This window comes from Mesoplodon bidens (assembly GCF_964165515.1).
Source record: "Mesoplodon bidens genome assembly, chromosome: 3".
NCBI classification, from domain to species: domain Eukaryota; kingdom Metazoa; phylum Chordata; class Mammalia; order Artiodactyla; family Ziphiidae; genus Mesoplodon; species Mesoplodon bidens.
The window spans coordinates 148,196,769-148,219,092 of record NC_138178.1 but is presented as its reverse complement, the minus strand read 5'-3'; the positions used below and the strand labels follow the sequence as shown (position 1 = coordinate 148,219,092).

Genomic DNA, 22,324 nt, shown 5'->3' with positions numbered 1-22,324 from the left:
TCAGTATATACTTAAATATACAAATTTCAGTATATACTTAAATATACAGTATTTAGCACCTATAGACTAATTATAGCATACTCAGTAGCAGGTACTTCTGGTACATAGTACCAGAACTGGTACATAGTAGGTTCTCAACTAATTAATGGGTCTTTCCTTCTTCTTGCTAGTGTATCAGTGAAGCTGACATCCCCATACCAATCCTACCTGAAGACATATGAATAAATACAGTCTTCCCTAAACAAACTAATCTACCAAAGCTACTTATAAAGAAAATTATTTTTGCAATCCTTCTATTAAACAAAAGTCCTAGGGGGCTTCCTTGGAGGCGCAATGGTTGAGAGTCCGCCTGCTGATGCAGCGGACACGGGTTTGTGCCCTGGTCCGGGAAGATCCCACATGCCGTGGAGCAGCTGGGCCCGTGAGCCATGGCCGCTGAGCCTGCGCGTCTGGAGCCTGTGCTCCGCAACGGGAGAGGCCACAACAGTGAGAGGCCCGCTTACCGCAAAAAAAAAAAAAGAAAAAAAAGTCCTAAAAAAAATTCAGCCGGGAGGGAGAAGTGGAAAGTTCTTCACATACCAGGATATGCTTGGCTGTGTGATGCGCCTCACAGTTCTATTACTGCAGTCGCTGCTTGAAGTTCAGGTCCACCAGGAATCCTCTCTTACCAGGGGCTTTGAACTCCACACGGCTCTGGACACGCAGAGCCCGCCAGCTCCTCACTGACTCCTCTGCCTTCTGAATTCTTCTTCTGTAAACAGCATGCCCACTAGGTCCTTCCACCTCCTCTCTGAACTCCGAACTTCTGTGACCTTCTTGGAACCCTGGCTTCCCCCAAAGACATCCCCTCCCTGAAACCTAGCTGTCTTCACCCCACCTGTCTCAAGACCAAGAAGTAAAGCAAGCATCCTCCTGGTTCTCCACTGCTGCTTCAAATGATTTCCCTCCCGTCTTCCTACACAAACCCCTGCCCTCATGACATTCAGACCATCTGGCCATGCCACTGTCTACCCATTCTCACTGCTATTTCCTACCTCTCTCCTGTTAAGCCTTTTCATTTCCTAAAGATTCCAGCTTCGAGGTCTCAGAGGTTTTCTCCATCCCTTGGTCAACCTCAGGGACTTTAACATTAGAGCCAAAGCTGTTTTCTCCACCCTTTTCTTTCCTCATCTGAACCCGTTTCCTCCATCCCTCCTCCTCAGCTACCATCTTGCATAGCCACATGCTGAACCTCGCCATCGCTGGTGACTGTACCACCTCAAATCCCAACACAAGTTGAGAAGGTACACTCTGTCCACTGCCCCTCTTTCCAGATCACTTACTGAACACTGTCTACAAATATTCAATCCATTTCAACCACACCTTTGGTACGATTCATTACCGCGCCTCACTCTTCCTACACTCTCCTCTCCCCCTGGCTCCATCATTATAATCACTCATCATCAGTCCTTTGCAAATATCCTCAACTTCCTCACCTCCCCCTTCCTGTGTCATATTTCCTGACAAATCTCCAACACTGAGGGAACCTGACTCTCTGCCATGTGATATCCAAGCTCACATCCGAGCAGGTGAATGCTTTGGGGTGGGGAGGAAATCACTCACACCAGGCTGACAAGCTGCATTTTAAATACATGAGTGCAAACTTTAAATGAGTTAGCCATAAATAAATGAATAAATAAATAAGTAAATTAGTTAGTTTGTCAACACTGCCCACCAAACCTAAAAGGTTTTCCTGTCAACTTGCTCTCTCCCCTTCTGAGTTGGCTATCTCATAACTTCTCCTTGTTCGAGCTTCACACACGGTCTCAGTTGATGGGCTCACTTCAAAAATCTGTTGAAGTGGGCTTCCCTGGTGGCGCAGTGGTTGAGAATCTGCCTGCTAATGCGGGGGACACGGGTTCGAGCCCTGGTCTGGGAGGATCCCACATGGCGCGGAGCAACTAGGCCCGTGAGCCACAACTACTGAGCCTGCGCATCCGGAGCCTGTGCTCTGCAACAAGAGAGGCCGCAATAGTGAGAGGCCTGCGCACCGCAATGAAGAGTGGCCCCCGCTTGCCACAACTACAGAAAGCCCTCGCACAGAAACGAAGACGCAACACAGCAAAAAAAAAATAATTAATTAATTAATTAACTCCTACCCACAACATCTTCTTAAAAAAAAAAAATCTGTTGAAGAAATGGAAGGCAGCAGAAGGCAAGTCTCTCATCTTGGGACACCCTCACCTAAACCACCATGTTCTTGGTCTTCCTTCCACTGCAGTAGGGGAAGTGCTGCTGCATTTACAGAAGGGAAGTCGCTCCACTTTTGCCCTTAATTGGAAGGTGATAGAACATTGTTCCTCATCTACACCCTCCCACCACACCGACAGGCTCTGGTATAATAACAGTGGATTACAGCTCAAAGACCTCCAAGACACTGTCTCTGAAGAGCACATAGGGAAACCTTAATTTACGAGAGAAAGCATAAACAAGAACACCAGGGGAATTTGAAGCTTCTCGCACTTACAACTACAACAAACATTGAGCACAGCCCAACTCCTGGCCAAATTAAATAAAACCTCACATGAAAGGCCTGGTTACTTCAGTTCCTATTACCTGATACACTGTGTTTGGCTTTCAGCAAAAATCATGAGCCATGCTAACAGGCAAGGAAAAAACACAATCTGAAGACACAAGCAGTCATGAAAACCAGATATGACACAGATGTTGAAATTATCAGACATGAAATTTAAAATAACTATGATTAAATATGTTAAAGGTTCTAATGGAAAAATAGACGGTAATGAAAGCAGAGATAGAAACTCTTTTAAAAAAAAAAAAACTCCTTAAAAAGGAAATGCTAAAAGTCAAAAACACTGTAACAAATGAAGAATGCCTTCAGTGGATTAACTGGTGGACTCTAAATGGCCACGGAAAAATTCAGTGAGCTTGAGGTCAATAGAAACTTCCCAAACTGAAAAAAAGGGAGAAAAAAAATTTTAATGGAACAGAACATCCAAAGATGGTACGTATCAAAAGGCATTAAATGTAATTGGAGTACCAGAAGGAAAAGAAAGAGAAAGGAGAAGAAGAAATATTTGTAGGAATAATGACTGAGAATTTTCCAAAGTTAATGACATACACCAAAACACAGATCCAGAAAGATCAGAGACCACCAATCAGTATACATTAAAACGGAACAAAACAGATCACTACACCTAGACATATTGTATTCAAAGTGCAGAAAATCAAAGAGAAAATCTTGAAAGAAACCAGAAGAAAAACCTTAACTATGTAAAAACAAGGATAAGAATTACAGGGGGCTTCTCACCAGAAATCACACAAACGAGAGTACAGTCAAATACTTAAAATGTTGGGGTTTTTTAAACATCTCTATTGGAGTATAATTGCTTTACAATGGTGTGTTAGTTTCTAAATACTTTAAATGTTGAAAGAAAAAAACACCAACCTGGAATTCTACATCTAGTGAAATGATGGTTCGAAAGTGAAGGAAAACTAAATTTTCTCAGATCAATACTGAGTGAGTTCATCACTAACAGACGTGCCTGCAAGAAATGCTAGGAGTTCTTCAGGCACAGGAAAATCATATAGGTCAGAAACTTAGATCTTCCAAATGAAACAGCAAATGTCAGGGAAGAAATAAAGGGAAATAAAATCTTTTCCTTTCTTATTCTAAATTGACCTGAGAGAAAGGAATAAGACTCTTTTGAACAGTGTTCATGGGACAGAAAAAAAAATTTTTTTAAAGATTAGCATATCAATGCCTAACACAGAGCTCTAAAATAGCCCTTGACAATCCGCTAGTTCAAGGGTTGGCAAAGTAGGGCCCTTGGGACAAACCTAGCCTGCTGCCTGTTTTTCTTTTAAATGTTTTTTTATTGTGGTAAAAGTCACATGATATAAAACATACTATTTTAACCATATTTAACTGTACAGTTCAGTGGCACTAAGTACATTCACGTTGTTGTGCAACTCTCACCATCATCCATCTCCCGAATTTTTCACCTTCCTAATATGAAACTGTCCCCATTAAACACTAACTCCCCATTCCCCCTCTCCACCCTGACCCCCGTGCCTGTTTTTGTGTGGTCTGTTAGCTAAGAATGATTTTTTACCTTTTCAGATGGTTGAAAAAAGTTAAAAGAAGAATCATATTTTATGACCCATGAAAACTGTATAGAAATCGAAGTTCTGTGCCCATAAACAAAGTTCTATAAACGCCCATCTGTTTCCTTGTTGCCTTGGCTGCTTTTGTACTACAAGGGCAGAGCTGAAGAGCTGCAGCAGAGACCATGCGGCCCACAAAGCTCAAAGCACTTACTCTTTGATCCTTTACACAAAATTTTTTCTGTTCCCTGAACACGCCCAATCACTTAATTTTTCAGAGGCTGAAACCAAGGCCTGGGAGATAAGAGTTACACTAGCATGTCATCTTCCTGGTCAGTAACAAAGCAGCCTGAAAATGCAGGTCTTCGGGTCCCAAGTGCCTGTCCTCTCACATTAGAGGACTTATATAAGTATGGATTCTAAGATCACAGTGTCTTATACTACTGACTAATAGTGACTAATATTACTGACTCTGGGGACTGCAGAATTAACATTTTATTATTCTCTTATTTCACATGAAAGGTGGCATGACTGCTACAGGAGAAATAGGAGTGATAGGGAAGCTTTGCCAGTCTCTATGCACAAGAATGGGATGACTAAGAGATGAAGAGGATGGCATGTTCCCAGGGGACCAAGATGAAAAGTACTTGGATTGGCTTTTTTTTTAAGAATGTCAGTTTTATTCCTTGGGATTTTGTTTTTTTCTTTCTTCTTCTTCTAATTGTAAGAACAGGTAAAAATCAGTATCTTTAAAACTGGGCACTTGGGCTTCCCTGGTGGCGCAGTGGTTGACAGTCCACCTGCCGATGCAGGGGACACGGGTTCGTGCCCCCGTCCGGGAAGATCCCACATGCCGCGGAGCAGCTGGGCCCGTGAGCCATGGCCACTGAACCTGCGCGTCCGGAGCCTGTGCTCCGCAACGGGAGAGGCCACAACAGCGAGAGGCCCGCATACCGCAAAAAAACAAAAACCTGGGCACTTAAATACGGGGTCTAGCTCTTTTATGACTCTACAGTGCATACGTGTGAAGTCGCAGTAGTAGGCTTTTCCCCTTCAGGAGCTAGCAACACTTGACAAAAGAAAGATCTATTCATAAAGCTCACCAGGCAGGAGCAATATAGGTCAAAGAAATAACAACTGAATAGGTTCCTGAGGGTATGATTTTACTCATATTATGTAGATAGAAGACAAAAATAGTTCAGCTTAGAATGTACCATATGCAACCCCTGAGAACAACTAGAAAAGTTGCATAAAATTGTAAAAGAAGTGCTCCCAAGGCAATGAGGACACATGGAGAAAAGGGAAGTGCAGAGGAGAACAGACATTCCATGAAACATTGCTTTAAGGTATCTTCTCAAATCCAACATCCACTCGTGAAAATACTCTGAGGAAATTTTGAATGTAAGGGCACTTGCTTAATTTGATAAGGGGTATTTTCAAAACACATACAGTGACTCTGGAAGCTTTCCCATTGAGATTAGGAATGAGACAATGATGCCCACTATGACCACTTCTATTCACCATTATATTAGAAGTCTCAGCCAATGCAACAGGCAAGAAAAAGAAATAAAAGGCACAATGACTGCAAAGGAAAAAGGAAAAACTTTTTTTTGCAAGTAATTGGATTGTGTACATGGAAAAGCCATAATAATCTACCTATCAGACCTGTTAGGATTAACAGGTGAATTCAGCAAAGTCACTGGATACAAGGTCAATATATATAAACCAATTGCATTTCTATATACCCACAACAAACAATCAGAAAATGATGTTTTTAAAAGATACCATTTATAATAGCATCAAATACCTTCAAAAACTGGGAGTACATCTAAAGAAAAATGTGTGATGAATTTACAGCATAGAGTGATACAAAACACTAACAGAAATGAAAGCTCTAAATAAATGAAGGGATTACCATACTAATACATTGAAACAGTCAACATTCTAAAGACATTAATTTTCTCCCAATTTGGGTTAGGGATTTAATGCAATCAAAATCCCATCAAAAGATGATTTTAAAATTTATATAGTAATGCAAATGGCTAAGAATAACCAAACTGTTCTTAAAATAACAACAAAGCTGGAGGAGACATACTACTGGATATCAAGATTTATTATTAAGCCATATTAGTTAAGACAGTGTGATATCATATAAGAATAGACAAAGAGAACAATGGAAGGTGCTAGAAAGCAGAGAGAGATCCACGATCCACGTATAAATGATCACCTGATTTATAACAAAGATGGCATTTCAGAGCAGTGGAAAAGAAGAGACTTTTCAATATGTAGTGCTGGGTTAACTGGATATACTTATGGAAAGCAAAGTAGATCTTTTTCTTATGCCATAGATATTTTGCCTAAAGATAAAAGGCAAAACAACAGGGCTTCTATAAATTACAGTGGGAAAATAGCTTCATGACCCTTAGGGTAGGCAAAACTTTCTTAAGCAGGCACAGAAAACAATAATCATAAAGGAAGAAATTGATAAATTGGATTATTAAAAGTAAGATCTCCTATTCATCAAAAGAGAGTCAAGTGGAAAGCCACAAAATAGGAAAAGACACTTCAAATACAAATAACTGGTAAAAATATTTGTATTCAGAATTTCTTTTTAAAAAAAACTCCAAATCAATAAGATAGATAATCCAACAGAAAAATAGGCAATAAACTTGAAGAGGGACCACACAAGATTAAGTAAAAGCAACAAAAAATTACTAACAAGGCACAATAAACATTAGTCACCAGAGCAAACTGAAACCACAATGAGGCACCACCGCCCACCCACCATAATGGCTAAAATTCAAACGTTTGACAATCCCAAGTTTTGACAAGTATGTGGAGAAACTGAAACACTCATAAACTGATGATAGGAGTATAAACTGGTACAACCACTTAGGAAATCTCTTTGTAAGGCCCTCCTAAAGTCGAACAATATGTCCCCATGTCCCAGAAATCCAGTCTTAGGTGCATACCAAACAGAAACGCATTCATACGTGCACCAAAAAACACACTAAAAAAAATTATAGCCGTATTATTCACAGTAGCCCTAAACTGGAAATGTCCCAAATGCCCATCAACAGTAGATGAATAAACCGTTTGTGAAATGTTACAGAGTGGGCTGCTATACAGCAGTAAAAATAAACTATGGCTACATACCACATCATGAATAAATCTCTCAAACAGTACTGTGCATAAGAAGCCACAAAAAAGAGAGTATATATATATGTGTGTGTAATTCCATATATATTTAAAAAATGAGAGTGCTATGGTGTTAGAAATCCGGTTGGTCACCGCTGGGGAAAGGGGGGTATGTAGTACCACTGGAAGGGTGCATGCGGTAGTTTCTGGGGGAATGGTAATAAATATTCTCTCACTAACCTAAGAGTGACAATATGGATGTATTTACTCTTTGAAAATTCATTGAGCAATGATTTGTGTACTTTTCTGGAAAGAGTGCAAATATTCTGGGAAGAGGATATAGGACAGAGCATCTCTGATTCTCATGGTGGCACTTGAGCCATCTCAGGTACAGCCATGAAAAAGTGATGTAATTGCAGAGATACAGTTGCAGGGATGGTGGAGGAGCCAGAGGTTGTATCTGTCACCACTATATACATACACACTTACCCCAATGTTTGTGTGTAGGCGTAGACCAGGAGCAATAATCATTGAATGAGACAGCTGGTATAGAAGTGAAACAAGATTAGAAACACACAACTGAAGGAATGTTTCACATTATCCAAAAGCTTTATTTTGGGTGCTGAAAGTCTTCCAACTCATAAAATATCTCAGAACTTCCAAAGAGTAGTTGAAATACTCTGCACTTGTTCTTAATAACTTTCTACTCCCCAGCAAATAAAATCCAAAGTCTTCCAGCCAGTTTAGAAGATTGAGGCAGTTACTGTATCTTCTCGCCCAGTGTATGTGTATGTGTGTGTGTGTGTGTATGTATACATATATATGTGTGTATATAAATATACACATATATGTGTGTATATACATATATCTATACACATATATATGTGTATATCTATACACATATATATATGTGTATAGATATATGTATATATGCTGTTAAATTTACTTCTGATACAGAAAGATGGGCTTGTAAACTGTCCTCAGCAGAGTATGCCATATCACTGGGCATACTGATTGGACCAAGATAGACATGTGACTCTAACCAGGACCAATCAGGGTCCTTCCTTGAGACTGAGATAAGAATACTGGAAGAAAGAAGGCCCCTTCCCTGTGAGGAATTAGGCTGAAAGGATATGAGGGGAGGGAGATTAATGACCATCTTCTTTTTTTCTAGTGTCACAGAAGAAGGATATCAAGACGATGAGGTGTAAGAAGTGCTGATGATATCATTTAAGTCCCTGGATCCAGCCATGCCTGAATTCCCAGATATATTAGTCAGATAAATTCCTTTTTGCTTGAGTTGGTTTGAATTTTTTTTTTTTTTTTTTTTTTTTTTTTGCTGTACGCGGGCCTCTCACTGTTGTGGCCTCTCCTGTTGCGGAGCGCAGGCTCAGCGGCCATGGCTCACGGACCCAGCCGCTCCACGGCATGTGGGATCTTCCCAGACCGGGGCACGAACCCGTGTCCCCTGCATCGGCAGGCGGACTCTCAACCACTGCGCCACCAGGGAAGCCCTGAATTTTGTTTTAGTGCAGTTGTTTTGTTTTTTGTCTACATCCAAGAGAGTTCTGAATCACCATTAACATCATCACCTTTATCATATATATGTGGCATTTAATCCCTTCAATAGACTGGCCCCAATTTGCATTTCTAGTCTTATCAATCACTATTCATCTTCATATAACGAACAACATGACCAATCTCAACCGCAGGAAACATTCCACAACTAAGAATTACCAACTTTTACCAAGAATTACCAATTATCAACTTACAACAACCTACTTCCAAATACACTTTTGATAGCTAACTGGTCATTCCTGTTAAGGATAATTAGAAAATATAAGAAACTGGGGATTAGAAATGGATTTTTTTAAAGTGGGGGAGTATGGCAGATGGCAGGCTGAAGAAGTGGTTTTTGCAGAGAAGCTTTTGAAAGCTAAAGGAAGCCAAAGAAACGAAAACCTAGAATTGGCAGCATATGCTTTGGCATGAAGTGAAATACCCTATGCGTTGGGGTAAGACATCTGAGAACTTCCTAATCGGTCATGCCAAGCAAGTTAAATAAAGTTTATCCCAAGATGTATCCACTTTAACCTTAAGCCATAGGAAGATCTGGGAGTCAGTGGTCAACCTCTCAGTCTGAAAGTCTAAAAGGCATTGAACATTTGGACAGAGATCCTGACATAGTGGGGGAAAATGCCCATTCGCATGGGAATTGTTCATTGACTGTAATAAAGCAAAACCAGTTACAAGCATTTCACTGCAGGGGAGCAATCTCCTGAATAAAAGTAAGAAGTAACTAGAAATTCATTGTGACATATCCTCTATTATCAACATAAGGTGAGGAAAATGTCACTCAATCTACTTTGTTTTCTCATTTTACTTTCAGTAAACATAAATTTAGATTGCCCCATCCCTGTTTCCCCTTAAGTTCTAAGTTCTTCAAAATGGACTTCCCTGCCTGAAAGGTCTTTGAGGACCTGACTCTCAGTAGAGAGGTATTAAAAATCCTTTGCACACTTTGTCACTTCTATCCTTTTACTTGCACTGAAATGCCTCAAGCACACTTTGACCACCTCTGTCCCCTGCCCCATCTCTGCAGACCCCCAACTCTGGAGGTCCTCCAACATCCAATTCATCCATTCAACCTCTTCAGTGAAATCTCCCAGTGGGAAGTAATCCCTCCCCCATTCCATGTATACATGCCTGTCTTACCACATTCTGTTTCTCCATCTTTTTCCCCTCAACAGAATTTTAAACTTCTTGAAAACAGAAGCCATATCTGATTAATCATTATCTAGAAAAGGGCCTTCAGTAGTGGGACCACTGTCATCACGAACAAAGAGCAGAGACCTTAGACTAACTTTCACCTGGGGTAGGGCGCCCCCTCCACTTCCCCCATCCTCTCCCACCCCCAAACTAAGAGTGACTAAGGGCTTCCCTGGTGGCGCAGTGGTTGAGAGTCCGCCTGCCGAGCCAGGGACACGGGTTCGTGCCCCAGTCCAGGAAGATCCCACATGCACGGAGCGGCTGGGCCCGTGAGCCATGGCCGCTGAGCCTGCGCGTCCGGAGCCTGTGCTCCGCAACGGGAGAGGCCACAGCAGTGAGAGGTCCGTGTATCACAAAAAAAAAAAAAAAAAAAAAGAGTGACTAAACCTCAGATTTCCAGGAATACTCTCTCTTACAGGAATGCCTGCGAAGCAATCACAATTTCTCAGCCCTATTCTGCACCTGGGGAGAGCACAGATCAATAGCATTAAGCTGCTTTGTCTAATGTCACAAACCCCTGGCTACAGGCGGGAACCAGCAGCCAAGTCCCTAAACTACCTGCCATTCTGAAAGTTAAAAGTGCCTTCCCCTCAAAAACAAACTCAGATATAATCAATAAATGCATTCTTTGTGAATGCATCCTTTCTATTCTGACCAGCTGCTGAATCAGTCTTTGTTTTAGGATGTATGGTCAGCAAAATAATATAACGGCAGCTTCCTGCTTGGTTTGGAATCTAAATGCTGTAGCACTTACATAGTGGCTCCAGGGAAAAATACACAGTATACTGGGGTTTGTTTGTTTTTGTGGTACACGGGCCTCTCACTGCTGTGGCCTCTCCCGTTGCGGAGCACAGGCTCCGGACGCGCAGGCTCAGCGGCCATGGCTCATGGGCCCAGCCACTCCGCGGCATGTGGGATCTTCCCGGACCAGGGCACAAACCCACGTCTCCTGCACCGGCAGGCGGAGTCTCAACCACTGCGCCACCAGGGAAGCCCACACACTATACTGTTTTTAAAGTTGTTGTCTTTCTTCTACAGAGGTCACAAGAAGAAAAAACACAGCCAGCTCAAACAAGCGTTTTGTTTGGATTGGGCATTGTAGATCCCTATAATACGTTTCTAATTGGAATTAGGTGCTAATGACTAAAATGGATTAAAAATGGATGACAACAGCTTTCTGAGCAGCACATACCCTTTGCTTTAACACAGTCCTTACCTGCCCCTCATGCTTCCCAGCCCTGAGGTCCAGCACCAGATGCCATTCATCGTCACACATGGGTGGCTGTTTGGCTTTTAGAAAAAAAGAAGTGTTATTTGGTACCCGTGTCTCTTTCAAAAATGGAGCAGGGGGCCCCATGTTTCAAGAAGCTGAGGATAAATACATTTCTTTCTGGGAGTAAAAACTTTCTACATGTTTTACCCACAAATAGCATGGTTTTGATGAAAAAATACAACTTAAGTGACCCCTGTGAAAGAAACCTCACTCCAATAAAGATGTTAAAAAAAAAAGAAAGAAAGAAAGAAACCTCACTTGTTTCACTCATCCGCTTTACCTAACTGGCTCTGTGTTTGAGTTTGCAACCCGTTTTCTAAGGCTTTTCCCTTCCTTCATTCACTCCACAAACAGCTCTCAAGCAATTACTATGAATCAGAAACTGACAGATGTTGAAGCTACAAGAGGGAATAAAACAGAATCCCTGCTCTCAGGGAGTGTACATGTTAGCGGACAGAGACAGACGAAATCCAAATAAAAACATATAGTGCAATGTCATGGTGATAAAGCTCTGCGGAAAACTGGAGCAGATAAGGCACTACAGAGCACCGTGTTGAGGCAGGAGTTAATTATTTTAGCTACGCTGGTCTGGGATGACTCTGATGATGAAGCTTTTACATTAGTTTTTACTCTGAAAGCAAACAATAATTGGTTTAATTATTATTATTATGAACACCTCTTATCTGAAAAGATTGCTGTTATCCCCTCTCTTCACCTAGGAAATTTCTGCCTGTTTCCCAGAGCCTCTCTTCCAGGTCCGATTATACAGTGTTCTCTCTCTGAACTGGACTGTACTTACTGTCTTCATCATCTATTTGCTACCCCATCTGACTTATAAAATTCCGTGCATTATTTTCCTAAACTGTCACTTAACATCCTTTCTTGTTTATTTTCTGTTTATTTCTATTTCTCTCCAAAACAACTGAAATGATCTCAAGGGAAGGGTTTCTGTTCATCCCTGGCCTTGTGATATATCAGAGAGACTTGGGATCTTAAGGTCAGATAAGATCTGGATTTAAATCTTGGTTTTAATAACTCAATAACTACCTGACCTAGGGCAAGTGGCTGAACCTCTTCTTCAGCTTCAGTTTCTTCATCTGTAAAATGGGAGTGATACCACCTAATTCTCGTTAAAGTCTTTGATGTACAAACGGCTTTACATGTGCTAATTCTTATAAGATCAGTCCACCGCTGTATGACAGATCCATAGCTCTGTAGGCTGGGCAACTTTTGGCTTAGGAAACCAATTTCTCTCAAGCATTTACTATGAGTGTTGCCTCGTGGCGGGGGCAGGATAAAATTATGGTTTAAAAAAAAAAAAAACAGATCACAGCCTAGTGGGAGAGACAAACATTGATGTATAATTACAAACTAGGAAGAGGACCTCACTATATCACGGATCTCAGGTGGATCTAGCCAGGCAGAATCAAGCAAACAATAAGAATGGGGGTTATAGCCATTTGCACCTTGCATATTCACCTGTAACTGCCCATGCGCCTGCACCCAGACCAGTCCATGCACCCACATCTGGTCCAGTCTGCACATCTGTACCAGTATTTGTCAATCCTTCCTTCCATTTTCACCCACCCATAGCTGTCACTCTGCAAGTCAGTAACTCAGCAAATATTTACCAAACCCCTACCATGTGCCAAGCACTATAAGAGATACCAAGGAAATAGAGGAAAATAGCACAGGGCCTTGTCCGGGTGTGGGTCACAGTCTGGCACAAGAGATATCAATGTAGCCGCAGCCCCTATTTTTCACTTCTCTTCCTGCTGGTGACTAATGGCCTTTAGGCTCATGGAAATAGATCTCTGGCTGCCACAAAAGAAGATCATCCTCACTCCACCCTTTCCACTTCCAGTGTTTGGGCTACTTGCTTTCTTAAATCAAGTGTCAGAACTATGGAGTAAGATTCTCCAAGGAACTCAGGAGTTCCTCAAATGCTAGGCTGATAGAGCAAGTCCTCAGGAATAGAAAAACGTTGGAAACGACTTCCCTGAAATACTTAGTATTTCCCAACAGACTCACACTGGAGAAGGTCACAGAGAGGATGTGGCTTCCAGTTGACCTGAAAGTTGAATCCCGGCACTCAGGAGGCTCCTCACCCCTCCCCCGAGCTTGGAATGTACATTCTGCCCGCCATCTCCCTGGGGAGCATGTGCAAGGATGCAGCCTTGAGAGAGAGAGAGAGAGAGAGAGAGTAAGGTGTTGTTGAGACCATCTGGACTGAGGACTTGACTGAGCCCAGTTAAAGCCTCAGAGTAGAAACACAGGCCTGAAAAACATTAATTTTTAAGGTTCTGGCAGGTGGGTACAGAGATCTACCCCTCTGGCCCCATGGAAGACAAGCCTCTTACGTAAGTTTCCTTGCTTATTACATCTTTCACCTACCAATCTGGAGGTCTCCCTCTTTCTTCCTTCTCCTTGCCTTCCATGTGTGGGGACTGGTTTCAGATTTCATTCAGGGAACAACCAGGGTTGTAACTCATTATCAAAATGCTTAGAAAACAGGAAGTATGGTGTAACAGGGCCCATCTTCTCCAGCTTCTGGGCCTCCTCTGCCCTTCTCCTCACAGCCACACATACTCAAGGGGTATATTTTTTATTTTTATTTTACAGACGAGGACATTGAGGTTCAGAAACACAATGAACAGGGTTTAAAATGCCTGTCATGCTACTTGAAGAGCTATGGATGGTAGTTCTGTGGGAGCTCGGGGCTGGCCTGGATTGAAGGCAATACAGGCGCCTGGGGACCTCCGAGGGCTGCCACCACCCATCCACGTTCATACAGGACACTCTCATCTCAGGAGCCTCTGATGAACGTGTGCTTTCCCCTGTGCAAGAAAATAGCCTCTAGAGTAGGGCAGACAGCAGTGGACAAGGGAGCTCTACCATGCCAAAACTTGAAGGTGGCTTTTTCCTCTGATGGTTTTACCAAAGTATTTCGAAAAGCCCAGACAGCTGTCTCCACCACAACTCATTTGAATAGCCTCACTCACAGGAGCATCTACTCTGTTCATAGTCAAATATTTACACATTTTTCAGTTTCCATCTGTAAAAATGGGTGTCCTCTGCACCCTGTGTTTCTAACACCAAAGTGGGAGGGAGGGGTTCATTTTCTAGCCACAAAGTAGCCACACAAGGAAGACCAACAAGTTCTGGCTGTGGTGTTTCAGCCAGCTGGAACCTCCTAGCTAGCAAATGCACTCACTCGGTGCCCTCTTCTCTTGTTTCCTGGGTCATAAGAAGCAATCCTCCCTCGGAGACTGGTCAGAATGCTCTAAGGAGCACTGTTCTGCCTTTCTGGGGGATGGGGGTGGAGTCTGGGCCACTGCTTGCTTTATGGGCTGCCCTGGTAGTTGGGATAATTAATAGTGAATTTCCTCCCCCTCACTGGAATGTGCATGTGGTAGAAAAAGAATTGCCTCTTACAGGTCTCAGGGAGGCAGCTGTGAAGCATTGGAGATGCTTCCTGGTTTCTAACATCTCAAGCAGGTACTCTGAGTTGTTACTTAATGTAACTCACTTGGTTTAATGTGCACTTTAACTGCCTACTTGGGAGCAGTTTTGCTGTCCCTACAGTTGGAAGGACTGGGTTTCATGACTGATTATTATTCTTATTACAGATTTAATGGTTCCAAATTATGGATGATGATCTCTTTTATCCTGACCACTTCGGAAAGTTTTTTTCCCCATGGAGAAAACTGATAGCAGTTTGACCAATGTTTACTGGGCACTTACTGGCAGGTACATTCCTAGGCATGGGGCAGAGGAATGCAAAGAAAAGTGCAACAGTGTTTCTGCCCCCAAGGAACTTACCATCTAGTTCTCAGAGTGGTCCCCAGACCAGTAGAATCAGCGGGACCATCATGCTAGAAATATAAATGCTCAGGCCCCATTCCAGACCAACTGAGTCCAAAACTCTGGGGGTAACCCCCAGCCATCTGTGTTTGAAAAAACCTGCTTCAAACAAAGATCATCCTCATCAAAGGTCAAAACGACAAGTATGTGGTTAGCTTATTGAGCTAAATCTAAAAGTATCATTTGTCCTTTGAGGAAACAGGCCCAGAGCCCAAAAGCCACATGAGGAATTGGTGGAGAAACTGAAACCAGAACTCAGGTCTCCCACCACCACCCCCAGCCCTGCATGGCCAAGGTTCTTTCTGTTTCTTTTCTGGTGCTTTAAATCCTAAATCTCATGGGGAGCCAAGTTTTGCCAATCCAAAGTGCAAACACTGGTTTTCAAAGACAACAGAGAAACTAGTCTCTTTGAAAATAAAGACCACTAACAAAAATTAAAACCTGATCTATCAAAGCCACCCAGCAAACTAGCAGTAATTTCCCAAACCTTTTACACACATCCAAGTTTCATTTACAATTTGAAAATTGCGGCGGGGGTTGGGGGTGGGGGGCGGGGGGATAGGGAGAAGGGTAAAAATACAAGGAATAATGTGATCAGAATATAGTCTAGAAAAATATATAGTATGCAGAAATGTCAACAGTGGTTCACCTTCTATGGGAGAATTACAAACTATCTTCCATTTTTTCCTTTGTATTTTCCTGAATTTTTCCCAATGGTTATTTATTACTTTGGTATCAAGAAAAAAGTAAAACCACTTTTTTGAAATGTTACATCCATATCACGCAACATAAAGGTTTATTTTGTAATTCTATTTCTTTCCATACAGCAGGATAGTGTGTGTGTAGTAATTATTTATATCATGCCATATGCTACAATGAAGATGAAATTCGGTAAATATGTTCCACCCAGCTGGCACCGAAAATGAAGAGGTTAAATGCTTTCCTAGGTTCAAAGCACTATGAATTAAGACGAGCTAACTGTGAAGCTAAAGGAAAAATTAATCCCAGTATTGAGGTCTCTGACAGCATCTCTTTTGAAAAACATTGATGTGACACATCCTTACTCATATCTCCCTGATGTTTAACCCCTGGCACAATACAGAAGGTTTGGCGATTCCTGGCAAAGTCTTAGGAGTTCAGGGGATAAAATGCATGGGAGAATATCAGAGAAATAAGAAAGAGAATGATCCTATTTTTATATAAAAGTCTGTTCCTGTGGACAGTAAGACACCCAAAATTACTGACAAATTTCATTGTCCGAAATATCCTTTAAAATTTTTTTCTTTCTCAAGAAATGTTTGTTCATTTAAAAAAATATCTATATTGGCCATCTCATTCCACAAATCATAAATAAATAAATAAATAAGGACTGTCTCATTTAAAGAGATCTTTCTGCCACAAAAAGCATTGTTGCAATGCTTCACTTGATAAGATAAATTTGTCGCTGGAAGAAAACCTAGCATCATTTTACTGAAACTCTCAGCAATATAAATTCAGTGCGTGTTAATTAAAGTTTCTTAAAGTAGACAGGGAAGTAAAGTTAAGAACAAATGTAATTACTATGGAAAAGAAAACGCCAGTGGCTACCTACTTCAGAAAAATACCTCACAGAAGCTGACATTTCTAAAATTTCCAGACACTTTCAGAAAAGGACAAATTATTTGGGGTAAAAAAATATATATAGTAATACATCAACATTTATAGTACATAAGCTCACCAGATCTACACAACAGTTTAGCTTAGTAATATCAGAGAACGCAGAAAGAATTTACACATTTATCATCTTGGTTTTCGCTGTTCAGCATGTGAGCGTTTCCTTACAAAGGTAAATCTCTGAAGAGTCTCCAATTTCCCTCAGTCCTCTACTTGCTTTCTCTCACAGGGCAGTCCCACCCATTACAAAAATAACAAATTAATAAAAAAACAAGAAGAAAGAATATAATGACTATACCACTCACAGAAAGTTTCTCACCAGCCCCCCAGTGCCCAGTCCATATAATTACCTATCTACCTGTGAAAATTGATCCATAAAAACCTTACCTATTAAGCCAAATCTGACAGTTTCCTTTCAGTTTAACACTTTTTGACAACACACACAAACTTGTGGCTCAGACTCTAACTCCATCCGGACACTTATAAGCCCACTTCTTATTCTTCCATCTCTCACGAGCCCCCTCTGCTAAGAAAAAGGGTCCAACCCTTTTGGGACCCTAGGAAAGTAGGTCCCAGTTTACCTGCTACTGCTTATTTTTGCAGTTTTACTTTGGGACTGCTCAAAGGTATTGATCAGAAACTACCTGCAGATCCAGCTGCTAAGCATTGGTAAATACTGAGGGAACAATTCCAAGCCAAGAACAAGACCCAAAATATCTTAAGTTTGTAGCGTGGAAATGCCACTCGTCTCAACAAGCGAGAAAGAAACAACGTTCCTACTCCATCAAGATAAAAAATAATAAGATTCAGCAGCTTCCATTCTGAACAAAATTAAATTTTCTGGGTCACTTTCCTTTCCTGTCTCACTGGGCCACTTCTCACGCAGCCTGACAGTGGCGGTAAACACGGTCCTTCACACAACCCTTTCAGTGGTCATCCTCACGGAACAAATACCCACCCGTCCCTTTCCTGCCGCAGTCCCCGACAGCAGACCTTACCACCCACCCCTGCCCTCCACACCTCGCCTCTCGCTTGCTTTTCTTCCAAACCACAAATGGGCGAGCTTATTCAGAGAAAAAGTTAATGAACATCTGCTTTTGAGGTAAAGCTGCCCTACCTGTGATCACGGAATCAGAAGATTGGAAGTACCTAAAAGCACGTACCCTCTGCCAGCTCGCCCCGGCCGGCCGGTGAGCGCCTCACACCCAGAAACCCAGGAACATGATTTATATGCAGACCTGCACCCGTCCCACACAACTCCACACGCCAGCTTGCCTAACCACTTATGTAAGCTCGTGCCTCTACAGTCCCAAACTGCACACACACACACACACACACACACCGACACCTGTCATGTATCTGCAATGGACAAGCATCTACACCCAGGAAATGAAATCAACACACATGAACTGGAAGGATGAAGGGCATACCGTTTTAAAACATCTTTTCCCCCATTTGTTTCTTGCTCATTTCTGTAACAACTACAATTACCTTAGCAACCAAAGAATTGCCTTGACTCCCCCTCCGGTTTCTGAATTTCTCCTAACGCCAAGCTTGCGCCAGGTTCACGGTAAAGCTAGAGGAGCCCAGGGATCAAGAGGTCGGCAGCTTCTTGGGGGCGGAGGAGACGCCTGGGTCAGTCTCCGCGCGGCTCTCCAACGTCTCGCCTGGTCTTCCCGAGTTTCCGCGGTGGCGAGCGCGGGGTCTCAGCGAGCGGACCGCGAAGCCCGAGGCCGGCGCGGAGGCGCGGTGGGTCGCATGGTGTCAAGGGCGCAGGTCGGTCGGGTGTCTCCAGCGCGCTGGGGGATGGCCCCGCTCTCCGCGCTCCTGGGCGCTCCCCGTTCGCCCGCCTCTGTCGCCCCAGGCCGGCGGGGTCCGCAGAGCTCGGTCCGCCCCCTCGGCGCCCGCCCGCCTGCTCCCACAGCTTCAGGAACCCGGCGCCCGGGCGGAGCTCTCGCCGCCGAGCAGGGCCGAGCGCAGGAGCTGCCCCAAGTCGCGAAGGCGCTCAGCTCCGCCACTCGGGAGCTGCCGCAGCGGCGCCCGCTGTCGGGTGTCGAGCGAAGCTACAGCCGGCGCCGCGCGCACCTGAGCTCCCGCACCTGGGCCCCGACAGGCGCGGGGCGGGGCGGGGCGGCGGCCCGGGCGGGGCCGAGGCACCTGAGCGCGGCCTAAGGGCGCCGCTGCCCGGCTCACCTGTTCCCAGCGTCGCGGAAGGTGCAGATGGAGATTTGCCCGAGAAAGGGGGGGAAAAAACTAGAAATTCCTGACACTTGGGCTCCGGCGAGAAAACTGGCAGAGCGGCTCAGAGGGGCGGAGGCTCCTTCCGTCAATTCCGAGAGCTGGCTGCGACTGGAAACTTTGGTGGCGTCAGGGTTGTCTTGGGGATTCCTGGTCCGGAGTGGATTGCCCGGTAGTTCTTGAATCCCTCGCTGACGCGTAGCTGGCGCCCTCTAAATTAAAACGGGCCACCACGTTCCTCAGGGATAGAGTTACTCGCCTCGTCATTTTTATTGTTTCAACATTTACACCACATGCTGTTTTTGGAGTGTTTTATGAGCCTTCTTATCGAGTACACCACAAAAGAACTTTCAAGAAAATTTAACTCTGCAAATAATCTTGGAGAAGAAGAAGAAAAGTAGGAGACAAAATGAGAAAGGGTAACTTGAATTGACGGCCTTCTTTAATGTGGGAGCTTTGAAATTTGATGCTTAGTTAAGGATTCAGGAAGCTGCAGGTGGAAATAGAACAAGATTGTTGGTGCTGGACGGTAACCATGGGACTGATGTGCAATACCCATGTTATCAACATCAAGGATAAATTCAAGACTTATTCTTATATTGTATTGTGTCACCAGGAAAAAAAAAACCTTGCAAATAAATATCTAGGTTCCATTAAGGATGGATAACCTGGACTCCCTTCATCCATGTGGGTCCAGAGGTGGAAATCTAAGGTCTCCTTCCCAACATACATCGCCTTTCCCGCCATTCTACATTGATTAATAGATGTATTCATTCTTTCATCCAATAAACAATAATTAGCATATACCTTGTGTTAGACCCTCTGCTAAGCACTAGAAATGGATGGCAGAACAGTCTCTGCCATCCAGGCCCCCGGCCTAACAGTGCACAAGATATGTGTATTACCATGGGCTAAGTCCTTGAGAACTAGAGAAAAACATGCAACCGAAAGAAACCACACCCAACCTAGTGAGTAAAATATAATTTCAATAAATTCCCCAGTTATTTCACTTATTAAAGTTGAAATGTAAAGTCTTTCCTTCCCCAGGTTTAGCATCTGGCTTAAGCGTGGCTGAGAAGCTGGCTGTGGCTCCACCCTTAGAGCATAGGCTGCTTACTGAGAGATGGGGGTGACGGGGGACTCTTCCTCTGTGGGGAGCTCTGAATTTCTGAGACCAGCAGCTTCTTGAGGGTCAGGCATGAGGGAACAACCACGTGGAAGTATGAGCAAAGGGATCCAGGTGCATCTGAAGAAAAGCCTTTCTGTGGACTTCCCTTAATACAGTAGCATCAAAAATAATAAAATAATTAGGAATAAATTTAACCAAGGAGGTGAAAGATCTGTATACTGACAATTACAAGATATTGAAGAAAGAAATTGAAGATGACATAAATAAATGGAAAGATATCCCGAGTTCATGGATTGGATAAATTGATATTGTTAAAATATTTGTACTACCCAAAGCCATTTATAGATTTAATGCAACCCCTTTCAAAATTCCAATGGCATTTTTCACAGAAATAGAAACAAAATCCTAAAATTTATATTGACTCACAAAAGACCCTGAATAGCCAAGGCAGTCTGGAGCAAGAAGCACAAAGCTGGAGACGTCACAATACCTGATTTCAAATTATATTACAAAGCTATAGTAATCAAGACAGTATAATACCAGTGTAAAAATGGAAAAACAGAGCAATGGAATGGAATAGAGAGCCCAGAAATAAACCCATGCATATACAATCAATTAATATTTGACAAGGGAGCCAAGAATACTCAGTAAGGAAAGAATAGTCCCTTCAATAAATGGTGTTTATTGAAAACTGGATATTCATAAGCAAAAGAATGAAATTGGACCCCTATCTTACATCACTCACAAAAATTAACCCCAGATGGATTGAAGACTTAAATGGAAGACCCCAAACTGTAAAACTACTAGAAGAAAACATAAGGAAAATCTCTTTGACATTCGTCTTGGCAACAATTTTTTAATCTGATGCCAAAAGCACAAGCAACAAAAGCAAAAATAAATAGGTGAGACTACATCAAACTAAAAAGCTTCTACACAGCAAAAGAAACCATCAGCAAAATGAAAAAGCAACCTACAGAATGACAGAAAATATTTTCAAACCAGCTATCTGATAAAAAATTAATATTCAAAATATATAAGAACTTATACAACTCAATAGCAAAAAAAAATCTGATTAAAAAATAGACAAAGGACTTGAATATAATTTCTTATATATGTATGGAAAATATCTGATTTTTCATAAAACATTTGATTACACATATGTACATATGTATCACACAGTACACATATACATACTACACATATTTTAATAATGATATATAATTTTTATTTATATAATTTATATATTTATATTATAAATATAATTTATATATAATGGTAAAAATAACTAACTTAATAGGGACAGACCACACATTTTCCTGGCATGGCCAAGAGATTGGTTTACACACTGGGAAACTGAGCAAACAAGTAAATATATCAAGGATATTGAGAGGCAGGTTTCTCACTGTTAGAGGTGGGAATTACAGATATAAAAAGGGGAAAGATTAGAATAAACTCAGTGAAGTGGCTTGAAAATAGAGGTGATGGTATGAACTGATTTTTAATTTAGGTAAATAGAAAGACATATATATTTATGTATGTGTATATATACATTGATATATTTCCTAGGTCTGTCTGCTGAGAAATCCTGAAAGCAATAGCACCCAGTACAGTGAACACACTTAGAACTCAGATTTTTTTCTAAATACCATTCTCCACCAAGAGGAACTATGGCTCCATGTGTAGTGGGTGAAACTGTACTTTGTTGAGCAAAAAAATAAGAAGGTACTTAAAGAATTATGGAGATATGTCAAAAGAATATAGGAGCCAGTTTGAAGGGGTTCCCACTGGCCAAATCTAGGACCATTTAAGCATCAAAATAAATAATGACAGCAGCAGGTTGCAACCTTTGCGTAAAATAGGAATCAACAAGTCCATGCTGATAGAAAAAGAGAAAAAAAAGAGAGAGAAAGGAAGTTCTACTGGTAGAATGCAAAAAATAGATGAAGAAAGAAAGGTAGAATTAGAAAATCACCATTTTGCAACCATCATCATAATAATTGATTCAGGTCAGAATCATCAATGGATACTAAAATTAGTGGGTAAAAGTTTGATGAGGGACAGGATATTTACAGTCTCAAAGCATGTGCCTAAAAAAATTCATTAATTCTCATTAATATATTATTATTTATTAATAAACACAACATACTTAATTA

General features: G+C 42.1%; 1 protein-coding gene across 1 annotated transcript in view; it reads right to left on the bottom strand.

Moving 5' to 3' along the window:
* RGS6 (regulator of G protein signaling 6) overlaps positions 1-18,730 on the bottom strand; it is a 574,555-nt gene extending 555,825 nt beyond the window's left edge. Inside the window, exon 1 of the mRNA XM_081227834.1 lies at positions 18,296-18,730. The gene's annotated coding sequence lies outside the window, so the exon portion shown is untranslated. The remainder of the gene's footprint in view (positions 1-18,295) is intronic.
* Positions 18,731-22,324: the final 3,594 nt, after the last annotated feature.